Consider the following 27,714-nt stretch of genomic DNA (forward strand, 5'->3'; position numbering starts at 1 on the left):
TATAACCCTAGTCTAATGTGAAGGAACTCTAAAAAATAGTCTCTATGATTTGCTGAATAGTATAATTTTATCTACAACATTCATCATTATTGTACTGAAATTTGGTGAGGCCCAGGATTACCTAAATCAGTGTTGCTTCGGAGATGCTTCGTGGTAAATTGAACCCTCTGACTCTCTGCCCTGGTATCTTCGGCCACCTACAATGTTGACTAAGACTAACTAGGGTGCCTAGGAGTGAGTACTCTGAAAATACACCCCTCTTTCCTTAGATGCTGCCCAATGCTAAGTTCTTAGGATGTCACACTTCTCTAAAATTAAATGAAATTTTCTTACAGTAATGTTCTGATTTTAGTTATGAGGATGTAAGCCAGGAATAAATCTGAAATTGGCATAGCATGTCAAAAAGATAAATATAAATTCCCAAATGAAGAAATTAAGATTTTGAGAAGTAACCTAAGTCTAGGACTTTCTCACTATAGAGCCCTGCTTTTAAAATGCATACTTCAGGGGACGCCTGGGTGGGTCAGTTGGTTAAATGTCAGACTCTTGATTTCAGCTCAGGCCATGATCTCGTGGTTCCAGAGTTCAAGCCTGGCATTGGGCCCTGTGCTGACCACTTGGAACCTGCTTGGAATTCTTACTCTCTCTGCCCCTACCCTACTTGTGCTCTCTCTGTCCCTCTCAAAATAAATAAATAAACTTAAAAACATAAAATAAAATGCATACTTGAGTTCTAAAATAGGCTTTTCTTTCAAAGGCACATCTTTTTCAAATTTTTTGGGTTGAAGTACAAAATGTATACTATAAAAATACAGTTCATATTCATGAAATACAATTTTAGTAAATATCTGGAAAGCTATATGAGAGGTAAGGAGAATAAACTGAACTTGTGAAATGACAGGTTGAGAAAAATCATCTCATCAAATGCTTGATTTAAGGCCATGAGTTAGAAGAACTTTATTGTAATAATGTGAATTAAATAAATAAAAAAGAAAGCTTGTTATTCAGAAGCTTGATTAAGGCTTGTTATTGTCACTATTACTATTAAATCTGTTTGTCATTAATCTGCCTTGAATTGATAAAAACATAAATGTTAGTGACAGATACTTTATCACATAGGGAGACAGACTGGAGTTTACTATGTGCAGATGTATTTTAGGATAAAAGCATTGTTTCTGAGACTAGAACAAAGCCTTTTTAAATATACAACTAAGACTTGCTTATAAATAGCAATGTTCTACATTTCACAAGATAGTATTCATACATTACCTGTTGCAACAATTAAAACTTTCAATTCCTAAGACTGTAATTTGGGGGAAAAATCCATTTGCATAATTTGATGTTTAAAAATTTCCAGAGTCTAAAGCTTATTGTCATCATTTAGATCTACCCAAGAATTGCCATGAATTTCTGGCAAGAGAATCAGTAGGATCCTTATAAAGCTCTAATTATAATTAGCTCAGTGTGGATTATTCACATTGTAGATTGGCCATTACATAAGAAACCACTTTCAGAATCAGCACTTGTATGAGGCCATTAGAAGCATGGTAACTCTGCCCAAAGCAATCAATCTATTTCCTTTCCATGTAACTATATTTTTCATGGGTAGTCCACCTTTTTAAATTTCCACTTGTTTACTCTCATTGGTGTAAATCATCAAAAGCTGCCTGTGTGAAGGTGGTTACAGTATGCCAGAGGTTGTGTAGCCCACACCCTGTTGTCCCTGAGGCAATATTCCCAAAAGGTCATACCACTGGTATACATTACAGGGGGATCTGTTTCTCAGTCTGGTTGGAATTGTCTTTAATCACTTAATGAACCACATAAGATCTTATAGTTATTATGAATAAAACCCCAAACCTGTCACTCACCTTCCTTACTGCTTTTGGCTTCTCATGACTCCATCTTTGTTTCTGTAATCAAAATAAAAGGAAACAATTCCAAACTAGTAGTTCCATAAATGGATTCAGCTCTTGAATATAACAGGAAAAATTTTACAGCTACATTTGATTGCATCTTCTCCATGAAAGTCAAAGACCTATATATTCAGGGATTTGGTGAGGTTATTTCCACACTTTAAAAAATAAAATGAAATGTTATTTCTTTTCCAAAAGTTAATAACAGTAAAGAGAAAAGAAACAGAACCATGTGTCATGATTTTATATAGGCCTTTAATGTCATTATTAAAAAATTCCAACTGTAAACTTGTGTTCATTTTAGCAACCTATAAATATATAACAAATGAAATAATAAAAAATGAAGTAAATTTACATATTGATTTGTGAGGAAGCCAAGTCTTATCCCAACTTCTTGATATTATCAAATCACCAGTATCAATGTCATAAAACAATCATTTGAAAATGAAGGAATATTAATATTTTTTACCAAATTTAATGTACTGATAAGTGATTTACTCCTATTTTGAACAATTTAGATCTATAAATTTGAATCTTACTTAAGCCTTTAAAAAATTCTTAATTTGTTTTTGAATAACTTGAAGTATTGAAATTATACATGTGTATATGAAAAGATTGAAAACACAAAATACTAGAAGGTGATTTGAAATGTAGATTTATTTAATGTTAACATGAAAACATGAGAAATATTTTAATAATTATCTGTAATAGTTTTTTCATAATTATTTTCATGAACATTTATACTTAAAAACTTTTAAAGTACATTATTTTAAAATCACAATTAAATGTAGCAGAAAGTACAATAAAAAAATTATTAGGTTTAGTTATAATGGGTAGCTAACTTCTAGCATTCCAACTAAATGTACAATTAGTAGGTTACTGTTTCCATTTTCCACAATTATATGTTCCATTGTTTATAGATATATTGCAATAAACATTCTGACAATATTGGCTAAGATCGATCACCACATAAATTAATTAATAATGTTTTTAAAGGGTAGTACTACACTACTATAACGTTAGCAAATACTCACTACAAAATTTTTTTCAAAGAAGATATGAGAAATAGCTTTTGATAAGAAATAAGTCTAAGTTCTGTTGCTCTCCCTCCCCTCCTCCTCCTCCTCCCCCTACATCTATTTCCTTTTTTTTAAAATTTGATTGAGAGAGAGAGAGTGAGCACACACACATGCGTGAGCATGGGAAAGGGCCAGAGGGAGAGAGAGAGCCCAGCGGGGAGCCTGATGCAGGGCTTGATCACCATGATCCAGGTATCATGACCTGAGCCAAAACCAGGAGTCAGGCTGTTCAGTTGGGGCCACCCAGGCACCCCACCCCGCCCCACACACATCTATTTTCAATTGTCTTTACAACAAGCCTTCAGACTAACTCAGCTCAAAACCTGGAGGAGGAGGAGGAGCAAAAGATTGTGATGGGCCTCATACATCAAATGAAAGCAGCCACCAGAGCTACCTATGCCTGAAATGTGTCTCTGCTCTGGATATGGATGCCCATTAACTTCCTATTATACTTGTAGTGATCCTTTAGACTCTTAATTTGTATTTCACCCCTTGCCTCAATATGCAGGGAATTCCAGGCTTGCTTTTTGTTTCTCCACAGAAAACTGCAGTGGATCAGTTTATTTTGAAAATTGGCAGTTTAAAAGAATAAGGAAAGCTTGTAATCACCATTAGATAAACACCACAGAAATGATTCTTTCTACCAGGCTCTGCCAAGGGATGCTAGAATGAATTGATGAAAGTTGATGAAAAATAGGATATTTGCATAGTCTCAAGATACCCCCACCCCAAGATATTAATTACAAGGGAAAATCTAATCACTTTATAGTGGAAAAACCTTGAAGACAACACTTTAACCAAATGATCAAGGTTAACATCACCAGTAATAAGATATATCTATGTGACATATCACAATATGATAATAGGACATACTAAAATACATATCCATATAAGCTGGTATTTATGTTAATAATGCATAACCTCAATCTAATAACAAGAAACTATCATTAAAAACCAACTTGAGGAATATTCTACAAAATAATTGACTAGTAGTCTCCAAAAGTTTCCAGGTCATGAAAGGAAAGGAAAAAATTGTTATAGATTAGAGGGGACTAAGGGGATAAAACAAGTAAATGCGTTGTGGGATCTTGGTCTGGATCCTGAGAAAAAATAAAGACATTAGTGGAAAACTGGTGAAACTAAAGAAAAGAACTCCTACAGTTTAGTTTGTAATGTTATGTAATGTAATGCTAATGTAATGTTATGTTAATTGCTGGGGTTTGATACACGTATAAGATGCTGCCATTGAGGAGACAGGGCACAGAATGTGCAGGAATTCTGTACTATTTTTGCCTCTTTTTCTGTAAGTCTAGAATGAATTCAAAATTTAAAAGGTTATTTTTTAAAAAGGAAACTTGACAGTTCAGATAAATGTAAGTCAATTGTATTGACTAAACATAATTACTGAGTACCCACCATGTGCTAAACACTGCAGAGGATAGTATGATGAGTAAACACAGTTTCTTTCCTCAAGGAATTTACAGTTTAATGAGAACAATAAAATAAAGTAAGTCAGTGACATGAGAGCTGACACAAATGGGGCAGGGATGACCTGCTGGGGCTGTGTGTGTGTGTGTGCATGCATGTGTGTGTGTGTGCATGTGTGTGTGTGTACGTGTGTGCACGTGTGTGTGCATGCGTGTGTGTGTGTGTGTGTGTGTGTGTCATTTAGGTATAGTAGGTTTAGAAAAACTAAATAGGGGCGCCTGGGTGGCGCAGTCGGTTAAGCATCCGACTTCAGCCAGGTCACGATCTCACGGTCCGTGGGTTTGAGCCCCGCGTCGGGCTCTGGGCTGATGGCTCAGAGCCTGGAGCCTGTTTCCGATTCTGTGTCTCCCTCTCTCTCTGCCCCTCCCCCGTTCATGCTCTGTCTCTCTCTGTCCCAAAAATAAATAAAAAACGTTGAAAAAAAAATTTAAAAAAAAAAAAAGAAAGAAAAACTAAATAGACAATAGATGTATAGAACTTGAAGATTGAATTTTGACAGAAGACAGAAAAGAAGGATTCCAGGCAGAGATCAACATAAGAAAAGGCAAAAAAGTGAGCGTATTTGGAACTAATTGGTGGCCTAGTTTGCCAAAGCATAGACTGTTACTTGTGTGTTACTTTAGGTGATTAATGATGTCTTAACTCAGGCTATCGTAACAAAATACCACAGACTGGGTGGTCTGAACAATAGAAATGTATTTTCTTACGGTTTGGGGGGCTAAAAATCCCAGAGCAAGTTGCTGGCCAATTTGATTCCTGGTGAGAGCTCTCTTCTTGGGTTAGAGATGGCTGCTTTCTCACTGTGACCTCATATTTGCAGAGAGAAAGCAGGAGCTTTTCCATGTCTTGTCTTATAAGCACATTAATCCTGTCAGATCAGGGCTCTACACTTATGACCTCATTTAACTTTACCTCCATAAAATCTTCACCTTCAAATACAATCATATTTAGGGTTGGGACTTGAACATATCAGTCCATAATGTTCCATCCCTGGTCCCAACAAATTCATGCCTTTCTTTTATACAGAATACAGTTGTTCCCTCCCAACAGCCTCAAAAGTATTAACTCAGTCCAGTACCAACTCTAAAAAAGTCCAAAACCTCATCAGTGTATCGTCTAAGCCACATGTGGGTAAGATTCAGGATAAACCTGTGGCAAAATTCCTCTCCAACCATAAACCTGTGAATCTAGACAAGTTATGGGCTTCTGAAATACGATGGTGGAACAGGCATAGGATATTCTCTTTCCAAAAGGAGAAGTTGGAAAGAAGGAAGAGATGACAGATACTAAGCACATCCAAAACCCAGCAAGGCAAATTCCATAGAATTTTCAGTCTTGAGAATAATCCTCTTTGGCTGGATGTTCCACCTGCCAGGCCCACTAATCTTGGCAATGTGATTAGGTAGAGTGGGCCCACCCCTTCAGTGGGGGGTAGTGACCTTGTCCCCTCTGGCTCTGTGCAGGTATCCAGCCCTCTGAAACCTGTGAGGAAACAGCCTTGCTCATGGGCTTGTAATGGCAGCCCTAAAGATCTCTGAATTGCCCGAGGAGTCATCTCCTCCTTTTCCTTGAGGAATAGCCTATATTCACTGCCCAGTAGCTCCTTTATCTGATCCTGTGGAATCTACAAAGTCTGACAGTTTTCCTTTATACTGTCCTGCTTTCTCTGTCCCCTTTGGTTCAAACTGGCAGTGTCTGTCTTGCTGGTATAATCGCATCTTTATTCCTGGCACCTGCTGAGATGGCTGAGATGGACTAAATCCATTAGTCCAACTCATGATTTTTTATAAAAGCTTGTTCAGCCACATTTTTAGTGTCCTCTTTAGAACAAGTGTTCTCTTTCTCTCTCTCTCTCTGCAATAGGGATAGGCTGACAGTTTTCCAAATCTCCAGTGTGGCTCCTTTTGACTTAACAATTCCTCCGTCAGTTCATCTCTCTTCTCTCACATTTTGCTATATGCAGTAAGGAGGACCCAAGTCTCACCTCCAATACTTCACTTAGAAATCTCTTCTGCTAAATATCTGCTTTCATTGATCATAAGTTCTGTCTACACAAACTCTAGACCATCACTAAGCCATGTTATTTGCCACTTTATAACAAGGATTGCCTTTTCTTCAGTTTCCAATAACATGTTCCTCATTTTGAGACCTCACAGAATGGCCTTTAACCTCCATGTTTCTACCAACATTCTGTTCATGATTACTTATGTATTCTCTAATGATGGAAGCCTTTTTTTCCAGGTCTTCTTTCTGAACTTTTACCATAAGAATTGCTTTTAGTAGGCATACTTGTTTGTACCAACAGTCCATTCATGGTAATTGTGATTTGACTCAATCTTGACTCTAGCATGCACCTCAGAACTCTTCCAGCCTCTTCCTGTTACACAGTTCCAAAGCTACTTCCACATTTTCAGGTATTTGTTACAGTAGCACCTCACTTCTAGGGCCCAAAATCCATCTTAGACCCTAATTCCCTCCTCATAGACACTATCTTTAAATAAAGTCACACTGGGAGCTGAGGCCTCAACATATGAATTTTGGGGAGACACATTCATTCCATAACAATGGACAATATTGACTTTGAGAAAGCCAAGTGAATTACTTTCTGAGAGAGAGAAAGGAGCAGGAATATTGTTGAGTTTCAAAGAGGGTCAAGAGTGAGGGCTTGCAGGACTGTGTTGAAGGCTTAGATTTGTTTACTGTCAGAATTGCCAGAAGAATTTCTCATAGTTTTGTCACCAGCATTTACATTAAGTCTCAGTAAATTAGGATTACTGAGGTTGTCTTGAACCTTATCTCCAAGCCATATACCTTTGTGTTCTTGGGTTTTGCTTTCTAGAGGGACAAGGTAATGACAGTAAATACATTTTATTCATCACTTTAAAATTGTTCTGTGTCAGGGCACCTGGGTGGCTCAGTCAGTTGAGCATCTGACTCTTGATTTTGACTAGAGTCATGATCCCAGGGTTGTGAGATTAAGTGCCACATTGGGCTCTGTGCTGAATGTAGAGCCTGCTTAAGATTCTATCTCTCTCCCTTTGCCCCCCCTTCCCCACTTGCACTCTCTGCCTCTAAATAATAATAATAAATAATAATAAATAAAATAAAATACTTCTGCCTTTAGGTCTTAAATTTTCTAATATTATTTATTGAAGAAATAGCATAGTAATTTCACATTTATACAAAGCAAAGTATATTAGGATTGTCAAAGTAACCACAACAACATGCTTCCTTACAACCTAATCCATGCTAGCAGAGCACATGGGCATGCAGATTCTTAGCAAGAAATATTTGTTTGTGGTGATATATAAATACAGATAGATAGGTATGTACATTATAAAAATTGTTGATATATATGTTTTGGAATTAAAAAAATTTTTTTTTGTTCTGAAAGAACAGTTCACTAAGAGTGTATCATATGCTTTGGTATGAGTAGGCAGCCTAGCATTTTTAGAAATACAAAGTATAAAAGTTTTGGTGTGAGAAATCCCAAGTTCTAGTTTAATCCTTGGCACTACATGGCTGTTAATTCTTTGGAATGACAACATTTTGGGGTTTCAATTTCCTCATTTGAGGAAGATGGGAGTTATATTCCCTGCCATACCTACCTTACAGATTTGTCAGAATCAGAAGACAACATGCCCAAGAAAGGACTTTGTAAAGTGTACTACATTTCTTTTACTCATTATTTCATTACTATGATAGTGATTATTTTCCAATATTTATCACTTTCACATTTCATAATTAAAGGTGATAGTGAAACTCTAGAGAAATCAGCATCAGTAAAAAATAGTGATAGAAATAAGAAAAAATACTTTTGAAAAGGTTAAATGATTTGTAGAGTTATACATGAGGAAGAGAAAGCCAATAGATAATCCAGTCATTGTCCTGAAGCACGTGAATACTATTCTGAAGAGTTAATAATAATGAGCAGAATGGAAAAGTTCAGCCTCAGTTATTTAGGTTAATTAAACAAAATAACTTAGCAATAGTGAGAGTAACTACAAACCAGAATTGGCTTCTGGAGAGGTTGTAGAAACCCATTTCATGGCAGCTGCTCATTGGCTGGGGATGATTGAACTTCATTCTTGCCTTGGGGTCAGGGGCTTGGACTTCAGAGACCCAGGACTTCTTTAATCTGAGCTTTGTGCTCTGTTTCCATATGAATCTAGGGTGCTGTGATAATAAGGGAACCTCTTACTTTCCTGGTAATGATGGTTTACCTACAGAAAAATTAACAATGGAAAGTCACACACTGACTACATGGTGCATCAACTGTATTTCCCTCCTTGAAAAATGAAATGTTTAGTTTTTATTTTAAATATTGAGAAGAGATTTCTTTAACGAGTATAGTAAACAGTAAAACATTCTTCTTTCCAAAGTTATATTCATTAAAAGTGACTGAGATGGGGGCAGGGGCGGGGGAGGGGAAGGAAAGGCTATGGGAGTGGAAGGATTCAGACAGACAGTAAGGGTTGTACAATGAAGAGTGGTGGAGGGTAGAAGCAGGAAGAGGTGGAATGAAGATATTTAGATTCAGTAAAGGGAACACCTACTGTCCATTTAGACTGACTGTGGAAATAAACACTGTTATCATTTATCTTCTGCCTTTGAAAGTTGGTTAACTGGTTAACTACTTCATCCAGATTGTCAACCCTCTGATTTCTTTAGCTTGATGCAGTAACTTGAGGGGGCCACCAGAGTGGACAGTGGAAACTGTTTTCTAGACTGCAGTGGCAGTGACAAAGCAGTTTCATTTGGATGAAAGCATACCAAATGTTCACAAACTAGAAGTTCTCCACTTAAGCTATATGATGAGGGTAACATGAATCAGCTTTTTATTTCTAGAATTTCAACCAGTCTCAATACAACATGCTACATTCCAAACGTTAACAAATTATTTATTTCATTCTAATGAAACATTATCTCATAAGCTAACTTTGAAGATTTAAAGATTGAAATTATGCAATGAATTATAAGTGTTACTCCAGATCTTTTTTTGGAAATAGAGGAAGGAAAATATTTCTATCCCCGTCTATCTAGCTAGCTAGTTAGCTAATTAGCTAGCTAGCTATCATCTCCAGTGGGTTTTTTTTTAGGAGAAATTATTTTTCACCTCCTAAACCCTTGATAATAATTAGGTTAAATTTCTTAACTTGATGGGTTGGAGGGTAGAATTAATAGATGCTAATAGGAGGTCCTTAAATAGGTTGGGAGTAGGTGTGGCAAATTGTCTTTCTACAATCTAAGTAAGGCTTTACTATCAACTAAAAGGCTTTACTATCAACTAATTTTGATCCTCTGCTTCATATAATAAGTCTATATGTTTTATTGTTCAGTTAGTAAATACGTGTGTGAGCATAACTGCATGGATGCTACTAGATCTCTTACTTTAACTAATATAATTATTATGTAAAGATTGATTTGTAGAAAGTTTTTTGCTAAGTTGCACTTAACATTGTTATGTAAGGCACTATATTTCAGTGTTTTAAAAATGCAGTAGTATTTTTTTTTTTGCTTTTCTCAGATCTTTCTGAGCAAAAACAAAACAAAAACAAATAAACCTTCTCTGTCTGTATTTCCCTAATGGCATTATATGTTGGTATCAAGGGACCACTTGATTTTTAAAATCGAATATCCAAAACTGTCTTAAGGACACATTAGGCTTGATCATGAACTTATTTGTTAAACTAGTAAATTAATTTTACATTTTATTCAATGGCTTTCCAAGAAATTATAAAATTGTCATCTGTTGTAAATAAAAGTTTAAAAGGAAGAATTAGAGAGAGATCTAAATTGTATTAATTTATGTTGGAATTGAAGTAATATTTAAGTTATAAACATTGTGTATTTTAATTCTGTTTTGAAAAGGCAGTCTTTGTCTATGGGCCACTGATTTCAGTTTTCAAATCTAGCCCTAGTGTCTGCTCCTACTTTGTCTTACAGTCTTGCTTCTTGCACAAACAACAGCCATCTAAGATTAACTGTCAGTGGTTAAGATTGAATGACTGGACAATAGTAAGAACTGCCAGTGAGATAATTACTGTGAACTTTCCTGGCATGTTTGTTGAAGGTATGTGTCACAGTTTTCCAGAATGACCCCTAGTGAAACTCTGCCTTTTTGGAATTCATCTCCCTTATTTCACTATAGATTCTTTTAAACTAAGCCTTAGGGTTTTACATTCCTGTAGCCTTACACTATTAATTTGTCGAGTGGTGGCTTTACGAGATGGGAGCAATGGCTTAGAAGAATTGATCCGTTTTAGAATTGAGGGAGTAAATCGTTGGACATTTTAACCTAGTTTACTAGGACAGTCTTTCCTTTGTTTTTAAAATATATCCAATCTGAGCCTCTTATTGATTTTGATGCTGTGTATTACTCCTGTTGTAACTGTTTAAATAAATTCAGAGCACTGAATCTTTGGAGCTGCTATTGTAGGATCTAACTCTTAGAAAGACCTTCTGATTTTTGAGGTTACTAACGGGAGCTGACTAATCTGCCTTGAACTACCGTACATCCCGTTGAGCACTCCATGAAAAGGACTAGTTATTCTGTACTCTTCTCTTGAACACAAAGACGCCTCCTAGCATGTGAACTACAAATAGGAGAGGGGTTTGGGAATGCAATACATCCAAAAGAATGGAAATTTTCTCTTTTTTCCTGGATTGTTTAAATATTATTTTTCTCTCTCATGAAGTAATAGAATAAAAGCCCCATTAGAAAGTATTTTATTTTATCATAAACTCAATTATACTGAGTCAGAGTATACTCAGGGATGACATAGGAAGGATGGCATACTTCTATTGTATGGCAAGTCTAAGAAGAAGCAGGCTGGTATCCATGCCCCTAGTTTTCAAAGTGAATTCCTGGAGTAAATATCTCAAGGAATTTCTTGCTTAGATTCAAGAAAGAAAGAAAAGAAAGAAAAGAAAGAAAAGAAAGAAAGAAAGAAAGAAAGAAAGAAAGAAAGAAGAAAGGAGGAAGGAAGGAAGGAAGGAAGGAAGGAAGGAAGGAAGGAAAGAAAAAGAAAGAAAGAAAGAAAGAAAGAAAGAAAGAAAGAAAGAAAAAGAAAGAAAAAGAAAAAGATAAATATTTCTGTGTGGAAGTAACAGAAAACAAAACTTAGGTAATTAGAAAAAAATTACTATTTATTTATTCTGCAGTTGTGACATTAATTGATCAATATGCTAGCAATGTTTTAAATACTATCTATCATTTGCCTTTTTGTTAGTATCTTTTTTTTTTGTTTCTTCCTGTAAGTTTGACATTTAAAAGAACTGGGTGAGGGGTGCCTCGATGGCTCAGTCAGTTGAGCATTCAGCTTCGACTCAGGTCATGATCTCACGAGTCATGAGTTCAAGCCCCACATCAGGCTCTGTGCTGGAAGTTCAGAGCCTGGAGACTCCTTCGGATTCTGTGCCTCCCTCTCTGTCTCTGCTTCTCCCCCACTCATGCTGTGTCTCTCTCCATCTCTCAAAAGTGAATAAGCATTAAAAAGTAAATTTAAAAAAAAACTGGATGAAATCCTTAATATAATAGTTTTGTCCTGATCCCTTATAAAATTTTGATCTTTTTTTAAAGATAGTAAAATACTAAAATATTCAAGTTTTCTTCTCTTTTTTTATTTTAAATCCAAGTTAGTTAACACATAGCATAATAATGATTTCAGGAATAGGATTTAGTGATTTATCACTTACAAGTAACACTCAGTTCTCATCCCAAAGAGTGTCCTCCTTAATGCCCATCACCCATTTAGCCCATCCCCCCACCCAACACCCCACCAGCAACCCTCAATTTGTTTTCTGTATTTAAGAGTCTCTTATAGTTTGCCTCCTTGTCTGTTTTTATCTTATTTTTTCTTCCCTTCCCCTATGTTCATCTGTTTTGTTTCTTAAATTCCATAAATGAGTGAAATCTGATGATATTTCTCTTTCTCTGATTTACTTCTTAAAATGCTGATCTTTAAAACCTTTGTATGTGGAGATGAAATTGATGTGTCTAGATCTTTCATTTTGTTTTTCTTCAAAGCTTGTATAGAATAACATAGGACCAAATGTTAGGAGGTCTTTGCTGGCCTCAACTCAAAGCATTATTTTTTGGATAGCAGGGAGTGTTTAAGTCTTGGGTACAATTGCTTTTTTGGTTAGTATTTCTCTCTCTTCAGTTTCTTTTGTTTGGGGGCGGGGGGGTTGTTTCATTTTGTTTTGCTTTGTTTTGACTTGGTGTGTGTATGTGTGTATGTGTATCTGTGTTTCTATAACAAGCTCTGAAATGTTTGAGGCTTACCTCCTTGAGCTAACAAATCAAATTAGTTTGGTAATTGTAGTCTCAATTCATTTTGTCTCCCCAACAACTGGTCAGCCAAAACCTGGTTCATAATATTGAATATACACCATGCCACACTAGTCTCTGAAGCCCTGCTCCCCAGCTGTGACATGTAACAAGCCAGCTGGGGGTGACTCACATCAGACCCACAGTAACTGGTCAACACTTGGGCTTTTCAGATGCTGCCATCTGGAAACACCCCAACAGCCTTTATGTTTAAGATCACCTGATGAGATTGTCCCCAGGAATGGTGCCGATGGGATAGTTCCCAGACAATTTGGGAACCTCAGGAATGGGAATGTTTATATTAAGATGGCATAAAATAATTTTTTTCGAAAGGAGGAATCTTGAAAAGATTACTGTCACTGTTTACCGTACCATGAGCTTTTCTAAATTACTTAAAATTTATCTTGAAATGCGATGTGTCCAATGACACAGAGAATAAATGTGTCCAACACAAACATTTTAACGATGTTTGTCTTGCCTTTACTAAGCCTTATCTTGTAATTGACAGACTTGCTCATTTTTGGTTTTGAATACAGCATGTTTCAGAATAAGGTGTTTTGTTTCTTTTTTAACTTTTCAAAAACGAAACCGTAAATCTTGAACAAACTTCCTAATTTTTTCCTAAGAGGATCACAGAACTTCAAAGTCTTAGGATAATCTTAATTACCAGAATAAGGTTTTAAAATTTAGGTAAGAGCATGTGTTAAGTTTAGGGTGTATCTGTGTCACCTAGCTTATTACTAGGGAATACAATTGAATGAGAAATTACTTACAGGCTACATGTAACGCTACTGACCTGTAAATCAAGTATCCATATATAAGGTTGAGCGAGCAGCATTGTTCCCTTGTTTTCATTTTTCATTACATTGATGGATACCACATGTCTTTCTTAGATGATTTTTTTTTGCCAGGTGGATAGTAATTATAGCCATTATTGTCTGTGATACCGCAGTGCTCCTATAGCAGCTATTCTGCTTATAATCAGATGAACAAGATATTATGTTTGGCTTTCTTGATGGAAAAAAGGACATTTTATGAAGTTGTGGTTAGAGGCCTGTTAGCAAAAAGGATGTGTGGTTTCTTGGAATTATAATTTGAACTTTTTAGAGAAACAGAGGAAAGTGTCTCCCTGTAGGACTGAATCGGTTTGCGTCACTGCTTCTCTAGCGGAAATCTGTGGATTTTATCAGAAGTGTCACTGGAATAAGACATGATCCTGTAAAAGGGCATTAAGCAATGCTACAAACAAGGTGATGATGATGCCAGTGGTATCAGCTGACCACATGCCCAGCATCCTACTAAGCACTTTAAATGTGCCATCGTTGAATTTTCTCAACCCTGTGTTATCATTTCATAGATGTTGAAATTGAGGCCTAGAGAGATTAAGAAACTTTCTCAAGGGCATTAGTAAGGGAATCAGGATTCATATCAGTCTGACTCCAGGGCTCCTAATGCCACAATTGTTACACATTATTAAATTAAACTTTGCATTAATGATACTTCCTTTTTTTTTAATTGTTTTTTTAACGTTTATTTATCTTTGAGAGAGAGAGAGAGAGAAAGAGCAGGGGAGGAACAGAGAGAGAGACACTCACAGAATCTGAAGTAGGCTCCAGGCTCCAAGCTGTCAGCACAGAGCCTGAAGCAGGGCTCAAACTCACGAACCGGTGAGATCATGACCTGAGCCAAAGTCAGACTCTCAACCAACTGAGCCACCCAGGCGCCCCATCATTAAAGATACTTCGGAATGCATTACATTAAAAAATAAAGAGGGGCACCTGGGTGGCTCAGTCGGTTAAGCATTCAACTTCGGCTCAGGTCACCATCTCCTGGTTTGTGGGTTTGAACCCCAGGTCGGGCTCTGTCCTGACAGCTCAGAACCTGGAGCCTGCTTCAGATTCTGTGTCTCCCTCTCTCTCTGCCCCTCCCCACTCATGCTCTGTCTGTCCTTTTCAAAAATAAACATTAAAAACATAAAGAAAAAAGTAACACTGGTCATACGTATGTGTACAGTTTTTATAAAAATTGCATTAATCGTTTCATTTTTCTGGAAATGTTTATGGCATTAAGTTGCTACAAGACCAAAATGTAAAACTTGGCGTTTTTTCAACATGTGTGTGTCATGCTTCTGTGTTTAAGATGTCTGTGAAACAACATTTTATTTGAGAGCTCTTTTTTATTAATGTGCTTGATTAAGGAACTTATTTTTTCGTATGCTCCATATTTGATCTGCTGCTGCTTTCAAGAAGCCATACAATATAATTTTTACTTAATTCCATTTTGACTCCACTTCATTACCAAAACAAAAGCAAACAAAAAAAGAAATGTGAACACTTATTTTATCCTATGAGAAAAGCCAATAAAAGGAAAGAATCACCCAAGGCAATTTTTTTTTAATTTAAATTGGCAGGAAATTTTGTTTATAAAACTATGGAAACCAAGTTGAGATTTACATACAAGGATTTCAAAACTTGTTTTGCTAATGCAGTGTCACTCAAGAATTCACTGAATCTCACAAGGTAAGCTTGCAGTGAATGTTTGTTTTGGAATATAGTGATGACAGGCAAGAATTTCCTACATTGAATATTGAGATATAATTCGCATGCCATGCAATTCACCCTTTTTAAGTATGGTTAAAAGTGGTTTTTAGTATATTCACCGAGTTGTACAACCATTGTCACTATGTAATTCCAAAACATTTTTATCGTTCCGAAAAGAAACCTCATATATTTTAGCAGTCACTCCGCACTCCTAGCCCCACCATCTCAGCCCCAGGCAGCCTCCAATCCACTTTCTGCCCCTGTGGACTTGCTTGTTTTGGACATTTACTATAAGTGGAATTATACGTTATGGGGTCTTCTGCCTGGCTTCTTTTACTTGACATGATGTTTTCAAGGTTTATCCATAGTGTAGCATGCTTCAGTCTTCATTCCTTTATGTTGCTAAATAATATTCCACTGTGGGGATAGGCCACATTTTATTTATTAATCAGGTGATGGATGTTTGGGTCGTATTTTTAGTTTATACTAAAATCTGAAGAGTAGGAGCTTGAATACAACCCATGCTAGTTTCTAATTGGAGAACAATAATTAACACTTGTGCCTTTTCTCTCATGTTAACAACATCAGTCTATGAAAAGATAACATTAGAAAGAAAACGCTGACTTCCATTAGGTAGAGAACCACGAGAATGTGTTTTCTCACACGCCTCAGTAAGGTAATTTTGCTTTCCCTTACTTTGCCTGACACTTGGTAGTATAAATGCATTGGCTGGAACTCCCCCACCCCCAAAATCCACATTAACAAAAATATAAGAAGAAATATCTCTTTTCATTATTATACACCAAATTAAGTCTGAAAATAATCAATGTAGTGTTATGAAATGAAGAGTAGAAATTAGGGTTGTGTTTTCCTCCTCGTCCTTGTTGGATTATTCCCAGATAATGTTTCCCAAAGAGAAACATATATTTCAATTTATAGTGAATTTTGTGATCTGATACTTTATGTGGGTGTTTAGCAAGTAGCAATAGAAGAAAGAACACTAGTCTGCAATTACTTACTGCAAATCACAAGCTGCTAGAAATACCACTTACTAATTGTGTCCCAAAGAACTTGAGTAAAAAGGCATGGACAGGCCATGGAGTTTTGTTCATCCTGTTACTTGCTTCTGTAACCAGAATGCACATTGAGTGACTTGTGCAAGTTATCGTAGGTCTCCTGGGGGACACACAGGCCCTGTGTATTTGGGAAATCCCATGAGGGGCTGAGAAACAGGCATGAGGGCTTGCTGTGTGTGATGGCACTTGTCTGTTCCTACAATGATGATAACAATAGCAAAGATTACAAGAGATAATAGCGGTGACTGTTATTCATCAAATACTTACTAAATCTATAGGGCGCATTGCATCTATATTTTACCGTTTAACTTCACAACCCTTCAAGATAAGTTGTTTTGTCACTATTTCACAGATGAGAAAATGTGGCACTGGAGAGTGAAGTGATTCTCCTGAATAGCATAGCTAAGAAGTAATGGAGCTGGGCTTCAGACACAGGCTTGACCAAATCCAAAGTCCCTCTCTTTGAATTAATCAAAGATGGGCAGTTAATGTTTGACATCAAAACTATACATGTCACACAGCCATAATATTGATGAAAGTGTGGTTTATTGTGGCCCAAAAGAGGAGATGTGGCATGCTTGCCCCAAGTAAATGTGTTTCGCCTGCTTTTGTTCTGGATCTTGTGACTTCATAGCTGCCTCTTTAAGCTTATTCCTGTGACTTGCCCTCATCCCTCATGCTGTGATCTTAAGTTACTCAGAAGGTATAATGGAGTTTTAGTGGAATCAACAAGTGAATCACCCTTTTTAATACCTTCAGGACCCATTTATGACTTACAGAATTTCAATCACCCTAGAGTATTTAAATCTTTCTTTGAGGAATCTCTGGATGTAGCCTGGACTCACTCCTGGGTTGCCTTGGAAAGTGAAAGTTCTTCTTACCTGAGAGGGAACTAGGAACCTCCTGGAGTCTCTAGGATTTGAGGATTTCTTGGAGTATCGGGAGCTAACCCATTTCTTGTGAGATCTTCAAATCTGACCCAGCTTTCAAATCCTTGGAGAAAAGAGCCTGCCTGAGCTATTTCTGTATAAGGTCACATCATAAAATATTCTGTTATGTATTTTAATGCTTAGGAATCCCATTTATAACATTGAAAGGACTGGAGAAATTCCTCCCACAGTCAAGTTCTTCTGGCCAGCACAGCACAATCACGTTGTCTTTGGGAAAGACACACTTGCTTAAGTTCTCCACAGCTCCCTCTGCTATCTTTTATATCATATTCTTCCTGCTTCCCTAATTAATATTCTCTGCCTGATCCCTAAAGCCATTTTTTTCTGAAGCCCTCAGAAGAGATAATCCTCTAAACTTCTAATTCTACTATTCTCTGATTCTGTAATTATTTCCAGTTTGCCCCATACTCAGGACTTCCTTTGCCCCATACTCAGACCCTCCTTACTTTTCTCCACCCTACTTTTCTTCCCTTTAGTGCCCAGACATCTGGTTCTTCCACCCACTCTTGGCTACAGTGCTCACTTGTATCTTGTACCCCCCTTCAATGTCCTGATGCCCAGAGTACTGCCATATACCCCTGCTTTATTCTTTTTGCTATTCAATTGTCTGTCACTATAAGGAACCATGAAAATGAGCTGTTTAAACTGATTCCTGCTGAGAACAAATGGCGTGGAGTATCTCTTACTTTACTGTTAGGAAGGGGGTGGGGTGGAATGAGGAAGTGCTTATGAACTCCAGTGATTTAGTTGGTGGATTGCCAGGGTGGTGAGGGTAAAGGAATTGTGGAAGGAGAATTCTTCTTATTTTTAACACTGCCCAAAGAATGGAGAGAAAGGAGAGGCTGTGGCCCCGGCTTCCAGGAGGCTCTTCTCCTTTCTATGTTGATAGGAGGACTGGTTGCTACCCTACATCTAGACATCCCTCTTCTTCCTCCCTGTAGTATGCACCCCCTATGAGGACTGCTCTGGCCCCAACCATATCTGACCTGGGACTTCAGTGTCTACCTTAGCCTATGTACAGTGGATGGAAGATGCCATGCTTGATTCTTCACATGTTTGGTTTACTTTGCTTTTAATTCTACAACCAGTTTGCCAGGGTGTCTTTATCACAGCTTTGTAAGTGGAGAAATTAAGGATAATTAACTAAAGGTCACACAGATAGTAAATGCTAAAACAGGTCCTCAAACTAAAGTGTGCCTGAATCCCAAAGCCAAGGCTTTGCCTCAAGACTTTCTTAGGTTCTCAGAATCCCCCACCTCCAGATACCTGTGGTCAGAGGAGGGAGAAATCCACACACACATTCCCACCCACTCCTGGACTCTGGTCTTCAGAGGGACCTCGAAGCAGGGTCTTGTGGGGCACACATACCTTTTCTCTTACACAGATAATCTTAGCTGTACTTGGTGTAGCTGTCTCATAACTGTCTCCAACTCAGCTGTTTGTGTAACTGCTTACCAATTAACTTAACCTAATTATGATGAGCAGAGTGATTATGTCAAAACATTCAGATTTACATTGCCTGGAGCTTAGTTTTATAATTGTCAACAACTAGCTTTCCTTTTACACATCCATATAAACCATTTGCTTGTCCTCACAGAAAATCTTACCTGTGAGATAGCTTTTAGTACCTTCATTTTACCAGTAATGAAACTGAGACTTGGAGAGTTTATACTGACCTGCAGTTAGTAATAAACACACAGGTCTTCTGATTTCAACTCCTATAAATAAACCCTTCTCCTATATGTATGGCCTCATCACTTGTTATGCACATGGTGTGATTACCTGGCTTCTACAAAACAAAAACTAAATAAATACATTGAAAGCACACCCCCCCCCCCCCCCCCCCGCCCCTGCCGTGGTAATCCCAGCCTCCCTCTCACCATTCTGGATGAGGGTAATCTCACTCCACTCATTCAAGGTCATTCCTCTTTCAGATCTAGGTAGTCTTGTTTTGCAAGAGTGGAGACCACATCCCCTGACATCTGAGGTCACTGACAGACAGGACCCTAGCGACTTGTCCATTTTAGGGCACATCCACATAGTGGGTGAGAGCTGCGCTGACAAAGTATTTGAGTTTATTCCCAAGTTATTACTCAGCTATTTTGCCTGGAAAACTCTGTCCGCTCTGACAGGCAGTAAAAGCTTTAAAAAAAAAAAAAAAAAACTTCTATCACTGTCCTTTTGGGCAGACCTGCCTCTCCCACCAGGCAACGTTGTCAGGCCCCTGGCATTGCTCTATTCCTCCTCCATTGATGCTTTAAAAACATTTCCTTATGGGCTACATTCTTGGCATACAACATTGTCCCTCCTCTGTTCTGTTTGTTTATACATCAAGCCAAAAACAAATAAACACAAGTAAACACACAGAATGAAAGGGGGGAAAAAGAGGCAATAAAAAAGGGTTCTAGAGATATCATCAAGTTCATGCTTTATACACACACAGCACCTTTCAAGACCTCCTGGGTGAAAAGGTTCTTAAGATTTCACTCTTTCAAGAGTTTTGGTTTTTGTTTGTTTCCTCTCCTTCATTGTCTAAATCTAGACTGGGATCCAAATGTTACTTTGAACGTTTCTTTATCTCTACATCTTTTCATTTGCTGCTGCTTATCATGCATGGTTTGGGAAAACAGATGAAAAAGCTGGTCAGAATTGTATCTAGAAAAATACTAGGATCCCTGTGATAGTGTGAGGTTCCTACTATAAATAAACATATGTACTGAATAGTGCCAGAGCTTGTGCAATCATTCTGTCTTCAGATATTTAAAAATTATTGTTAATTTTTCAGCAATGTTCGATACAGTTGAGGGGTTATCTGAGGACAGGTAAGATTTGGTCATACATAAAAAATAAAATATAAAAGTTTTCCAGGGGCACCTGGGTGGCTCAGTTGGTTGAGCGTCCGACTTCAGCTCAGGTCATGATCTCCCAGCTCATGAGTTCAAGCCCTGCATCAGGCTCTGTGCTGACAGCTCAGAGTCTGGAGCCTGCTTCTCCCTCTCTCTCTGCCCCTAACCTACTCGCATTCTGTCTCTGTCTCTCTCAAAAATAAATAAACATTAAAAAAAAAAAGTTTTACAGAAAACATTTAATCAACATTCTTGATACCCTTTGTTAAAATTGTGCCATATTTATCTGTGGAAAGTATTTACTTTTTATTATATTTTTCCATTTGTTTTGATGGTGCATAATAATATAAAATCTCTATAATTGCAAAAAAAGTGAGTTTTTGAAAATTTCAGTCTTTTAGTGTGTGGTTTTCTCATTGTACCTGAGTTACTAAAAAATATAAGCTCGGTAAATACCTTTCACCTTCAGGAATATTTCATGTCAAAGTTGAGCACACATAAAGTAAAAACAATTCTTCAGAATGAGAGGAGCATTATAGCTATAAGAATAATTGAATAGTTTTTACTATTAAAAATGTCACATTAAGTTCTTAAACATTTTTTGTTCATTCAAAGTTCTCACATTTGGGAACTTAATTTACTGATGTCCATCTACAATTAACTTTGAAGTTTAAAATAAATTTCACGGAAACAGCCCTCTGGAGCCCTCTGGTTAGAATACAAATAGAGTGCAGCTATTCACCAGTGTGTGGGGATCTCTCCTGTCAGCAGTCAGGACAGGATGAGTGAGGGCACTGACAGATAGGCAGGGACTGGTGGACAGAAAGTCATGAGTCTAATTCCCCCATGGATGGAGTTAGCTTCCACACAGGAAAAGCAAAACAAAATCTCCAGCACAAAGAGATGTTCTCCAGTCTCAGGCAGCATCCCCACGCTCATCTAAGCCCTTCCCATAGTGTCCCATGTGTTATAAGGGACAACAGGTAAGAGAGCCCTGAGCAGCGCCTTCCAAACACTAAGAGTGTCAGGTGAGGGAAAGGTCTGGAGCAACATTCTTATATGCACAGAGTAGAACACGTTTGTGATAGATGAGCCCCAGAAGATTTCAGTCCCCCTGGAAAGAGAAATTTCAAAGGTGGCAGACTTTGTAGTACCTGAGAAGTTGTGTTCAAATAAAGATTCAAAGACCATATGTACTCATGTTTGTAAAGTATTAAGCAAACTGGAGTTTATCTATGTTCATTATATTTTTTGTTACTATTATTGTTGAGGTAAAATTTACATACATATGTGAAACAAAGTACAATTTGATGACATTGCATGTAGTTTTCAAGTAGTTTTTAATTATACTTTTTTAGTTGAAAACAATAATTTTTGATGCAACCTCAATGCTGAAGGAAAAATGAAAAATAAAACAAAATCCCATTAGAAGTTGACAGTATCTGATTCAGTAACTGATTTATCTTCTATTTCAAGAGTTATTTAAGAGTTAAAGAGTACAAAATTACATTTGTAACATGTGAATTTCAAAACTTAGCTGGAGTAGCTTGGAAAAGCATGAAAACATGCTGTTTCTGCAGGATCTTTTTGCCATGCAATCATACGTGGTCACACTCCCATGCTTAATAATTTTATGGTCATCATCATCATCATATTTTCAAGTTACTCTTCCTAATATTTGATTTGCTTCCAGTAATCTGTGCCTTCCTTTCCCACTCCTCTTTGCCATATCTCCCTTGTTTCAGGAAAGCAAGGCTTGTGTCCTATTTAGGGTTGTGGGCAGAGAGCACTAGCAAAATTTTATGTCATGTGTTGTTGAAACGAATGGACTTAATGTAGAACATTGATGTTAGCAATGACTAGGTGTCTTCCTGTAAGATTTACCATGGAAGAGGGAAAACCTGTGTAGAGTCAATGCCACTGCTGTCAATGCTGATGTCATCTCTGTTGCCCCAAGCACACTTAGAATGCTAATATGGGGCAAAAAGTGACTTCTAGAATACGTGTCCAGAAAAGCCTAATAGCCCACAATAGATAGATGTCTTAGGACACAATAGTGGAAGTGTGTTTTTTTCCAGTTCCTTCCATTCTTTGGCTCATAAGAAGGATGCTAACGTATAGTATATGTTAAATATCACATAGAGTACTGTGCATGAGTTATATATATAAGTAGGGTTCAGAGAGCATAAGAAGAATGAAAATTACATGCATCCCTGATTTTTTCCTTAATAATAGATTAGCAATTATTATGTATCAGATAATAATTCAGAAGTATCCAGAATGATTAACTATTTAATCATAGAATTTATGAGCTTAAATTGGCTTTTCTTCTTAATATAGATTCTTGAAGCTTGAACTGAAATTAAAGATCAATAAATTCAAAAGGTCTCAGAGTATGTGATATAATGTATCTGAAATGAATATTTATTCCTTTTACCTCTCTGTTTGCATTAGACTTGTGTCAATTATATGGTTCCTCTCTATAGCCTCAATAATAAAGAAATTTTAAGTTGGAATGTATAGTTCTATTTTTATAAGTATTGTTTAGAAACCAATTTATAAACCCTGTGATTTATGAAATATTTGTGAACAAAACTCCCAATGTCTTTGGAATGCTCCAGATGAAAGAGAGTCTTGTATTGAGCAATTTGCCAGTTTGAGACCTGCCTTTTACAATTGCTCTGCAGTTGACCCTTTAGTCCTATTTTGAGTTACCAGATGAAAATAAGGTTTCCCTTCAAGTGGTGGTTGCTAAGGGCAACTGCTACTGACGCCAAAAGATGAATACTCTACCTCCTTAGTATAATGCCTACTTTGTGAGCTAAATAAAGAGCTAAACTGCAGAGAAAGAAGTCGTATAAATGTGAACTATCAAGAGAGGAATAGAAACAGGAATATTAGAGATGTGAAAATCAAAAAGAGAATTGTTATCAGCAGTTTTTTGGTAACTGCCTGATATTTTGGATAGATATCCTAATCTCCTGAGTACTCTGCATTTCCACGCATCATAGCTAGAAAAATAGCACCATTTGCTGGCCCAAGACTTTCTTTTGTAGCACAAATATTTCATTAGTTCTTGGTGGATTTTGAAAAAATGCAAGTGAGGTTCTGATGGAATTGCATACTAAGGTATTCGTCAATTTTTTGTCTTGTATCTTTAAAGCAGAGATAGCTTTTGCCATCACAATTGTTATATGCTGTTTGGAAAATTTGTAGCAGATGGGGTCAGTGATCTCTAACTGCAGTTGAGTATTGTTGTTGTTGTTGTTTTTAGCATGTTGGGTTTCCTAATCAATAGAAAGTATTTATAGCAGCATTCATAATTGCTTTGACCAAACTGTGCTATTTTAATATAGCCTTTGCTATGATTGCAAAAAATCTTAACGAAAGCTCTTCATTGTATCATAGGGATTGCCATTCTTGAGGGGTGAGTTCATTACTCTTTCATTGGCATCTGCTCTGCACCAGGAGTTACAGACTGGGAAAATGGACATAAAATCAAGTAATTTAGATTAATATACACTGTGAACTATACTCAAGCCATAAACTAGATGTTATAGGAACACAGAGGAAGAACTATGTTCCCTGACTGTCAAATTTAGCTGTGAAAGGATGTATGTGAGAAACACCTGCCTGCAGGGTCATTTCCTTGATTATCAAGGTTCATCCAACTGGTCTGTTTCTTTGCATGTCTCTTTCCTTTCTCTCAACTTCTGAAATTAATTCGTTGATAAAGAAGATAACTCAGCTAGTGAAGATTCTGTCTCCCAGAGTAGAGAGTCTGGAATATGTGTTTCTCTACCCAAGATTCTGTAAATCCATCTTATGTGAGCATGAATGTTTTTGACATTTTCTAAGATGCTGGGCAAAGAGGAAAAACAACTCTGTAGGCACAGCTTGGAACAGCCTCTGTTTCCTCTTGTTTCCCAAGACGGTCCTAACTTCAACTGAGTCCTCCTACCTTGGTGATCCTGTCTATCAGACTTTATGTCTTGATGCACTTGATTTTGGAAATATGGTCAATGTAGCAAAAATACACAGGAATGGAGGAGGACCTGTGCTGTCGTGTGAGGCTTATGATAAGGAGCAATAAGAATTGAGATTAAAAGCTAAGGGAGCACCTGGGTGGCTCAGTCTGTCAAGCATCTGACTTTGGTTCAGGTCATGATCTCACAGTTAATGAGTTCAAGCCCCTCCTTGGGCTCTCTGCTCTCGGCATGGAGCCCGCTTCAGATCCTCTGTCCCCCCCCCCCCACCTCTCTGCACCTCCCCCATCATGCTCTCTCTCTCTCTCAAAAATAAAAAATAAACATTAAAAAAAGAGATTAGAGGGGCCCCTGGGTGGCTCAGTCGGTTGAGCATCCGACTTCAGCTCAGGTCATGATGTCACAGTTTGTGGGTTCGATCCCTGTGTCAGGCTCTGTGCTGACAGCCCAGAGCCTGGAGCCTGCTTTGGATTCTGTGTCTCCCTTGCATTCTGCCCCTCCCCAGTTCATTCTCTCTCTCTCTCTCTCTCTCTCTCTCTCTCTCTCTCAAAATAATAAACATTAAAAAAAGATTAGAATCTAACCATATAAAGACATATAGAAATTTTTGTATGCTATAATAATATGAAGTTTGGACTTTGTGCTCCAGGCAGACTAGCCATCAAATTTTTCAATAAGAGGATTGTGATCATTTTTTTAAGAAGATAATAACACTAGTACGAAGATGGAGAATATATTGGGTTTAGGGTTTCAGGAAAGAGATTGAACTCAGAAGTATGAGTTATTAACTTATAGATAATAATTAAAGCCACGGATGGGAGGAACTAGGGAAAGCAGGTAAAATAAGAAGATAGGCAGGAAAGAAGGAAGGAATCTTTGGCAGTATATGTGATTGGAGATGGAGGAACAAGCAAACAAGACTGTGAAGGAGTGATTAGAAAGAAGAGAACCAGGAAAGTTTATTTAGGATCCAGTCAAGGAGTGCATTTTAAGATAGAAAAGTTGGTAAGGAAGGGGTGGGGAGGTTGGCTGGGGAGGTTGTTGCTCCCCAGCAGTCAAGTAGGGTGAACATTGAAAAAGTACCAGTGGACTTGCAATCAGAAGGTCATTTGAGCCTTCATGCTGTTTGGGTTCACTTTGTCAAGGAAAAAATCTGTTAGTACTGGGGTAAGAAATTTTCTAGGGGCAAGAGAGGGAATCGAATGGAGTAAAAGTTTTTCTCTGTAAGGAAAAAAAGGGTTACAGGAAAATGAAAACAATCTTACGGCACTAAAGGAAACCCTAATCATAGAATTACAGGACTATTACTGGTTGTTTAAATTGTGCCACCATAGGCCAAGACTCCACCTAAACTATTTCAGAGGCAAATATTTTAATTGCTTATATTGAATCCAAATTTTGAGCTAATAAGCAGACATATTAAAACTAGCACCCCACTGATTTAATTTGGAGAGAGACATTTATATTAGCTGTTTCTAAGACTTTTCTTTCAACCTTTCTCAAAACCATAGTTATTTCACAATTGGTTCTCAATTTTGAAAGTAGAACTGCTATAATAAAAAATATAGCTTCAAATATTTTAATTACTAAAGGTGTCAGAACTCCATTCTCTTTATTCTTTTTGCTGGGTTTTGGAGAACATTGATTAGCCTAAATTTTCAGATTAATTTCTTCCTTTGGACCCTTACATGTGAATGTTAGCTACCTTCTGCCCAGCAAAAACTAAAACAGTCCCATTCTAGCCCACCCTGTTGTAAGCAGCAAGCTCACGGAGGGTAGTGAGAAAAAAAATTTTTTTTTGTACTTGCCCTCTTCAATATTTCACAAGATACCATTTTCATGAGAAACAGTACACAGGAAATATGCAACATCTGTGGCCCTCAGAGAGGCCTTGCATGGGGTATACAGGGAGGAGGACTTGGTTTACAGATAAACTAGCTGGATGACTGAGGGTTTCTGTTATCTTGGTCTGAATGCTTGACATGGTAACAGATGCATCCTTTCTTTGTGTCTGTCCTTTACTCTCGTGGATTGAGAGATGTAGAAGGGACATGTGGCAGAGTTAGGAGAAAGTGCCCTGGCCCAGAAACATGGAGTCCTGGGCTCTAGTTCTGACTTAGGCCCATATTAACTCTATAATTGACTGTGGGCAAGTCAGTGAAGCACGTGGAGTCTGAATTTCCTCATTTCTAAAACAAAGGCAATAATGTACCCTAATGACCTTGCAGAATGGTTATGAGGATCCAGAGAGCAAATACCTGGACAAATGACCCAAAGAAGTGTGCTGTTGTCAATATATTAGAACCACATAATTCTCTGTTATAGGACAAGTACTATGGAGACATTTGGACACATAAATGATCATTGTTGTAAAACAAAAAAAGCACCATGTGTCAGTGTTTCATGACTCAGTTCCATTTAAAAGGACATTAATTTCAACCTAAGCTCCATTATGTTTTCAATTCTCATTTTTGATTATGAATTTTTAAGCTAATAGTAAAGTACAGAAAATATAGATGTTCCTCATAGATGGCATGGTATTACAATTTTGCATCATTTCCTTCAGATTTTCTTGCAAACAAATGAAGTTTACAAATACCACTGAAGCCCACCTTCCCATCTCAGTTTCTTTCCTTCTCTGAATGTTACTATTATCTTTAGTGGGCATCTATCAGTCTCATGCAGGCATGTTTATATGCTTTTACTACATATCAATTTTCCCACAAAGTATATGTACATATATATAATTATATATTTTATATATGTGTATACATATAATATATGCACATATACACATGTACTGCTGTTTTGGAGGATTTAAACTTGTAAATAAATTATTTCATTCAAAAATAATGTTTGGGAGATTCATCCATGTTACACATATAGTTCTGTTCATTTTAACTTGAAAAGAGAATATGAGTTCTTATATTATTGGTAGGAAGGTAAATCTGGACAAATATTGAGTAGAATAATTTGGAAATACTGAGTAAATTTCAGAGAATGTATATCCTGAGCCAAGAAACTTATACAAAATCTTTAGAAACTCACACATTTGCAGAAAATGTGAATAAGTTTTTTCATAGCAGTGATTTTAATAATGAAAATATGGAAGTAATCTAACCCATTAATGAAATGGACAAATAGTGGAATACTATATAACAGCTAAAATAGCATTTTAATAAAGCAGTATATGATAATCTTAGAAAAATGATCAAACTATTAAAAACATGTAAGTATAGGCAGATGTTTTGTACCCCAATGTTTATAGCAGCACTTTCAACAATAGCCAAATTATGGAAAGACCCTAAATGTCCATCAACTGATGAATGGATAAATTGTGGTTTATATACACAATGGAATATTACTTGGCAATGAGAAAGAATGAAATACGGCCTTTTGTAGCAACATGGATGGAACTGGAGAGTGTTATGCTAAGTGAAATAAGTCATACAGAGAAAGACAGATACCATATGTTTTCACTCTTATGTGGATCCTGAGAAA

At 37.1% G+C, this 27,714-nt stretch overlaps 1 protein-coding gene across 2 annotated transcripts in view; it reads left to right on the top strand.

Moving 5' to 3' along the window:
* KCNQ5 (potassium voltage-gated channel subfamily Q member 5) overlaps positions 1-27,714 on the top strand; it is a 521,883-nt gene that overhangs the window by 38,120 nt on the left and 456,049 nt on the right. The gene's annotated exons all lie outside the window — the stretch shown is intronic.

This window comes from Prionailurus viverrinus, chromosome B2 (assembly GCF_022837055.1).
Source record: "Prionailurus viverrinus isolate Anna chromosome B2, UM_Priviv_1.0, whole genome shotgun sequence".
In the NCBI taxonomy this organism is placed as follows: Eukaryota; Metazoa; Chordata; class Mammalia; order Carnivora; family Felidae; genus Prionailurus; species Prionailurus viverrinus.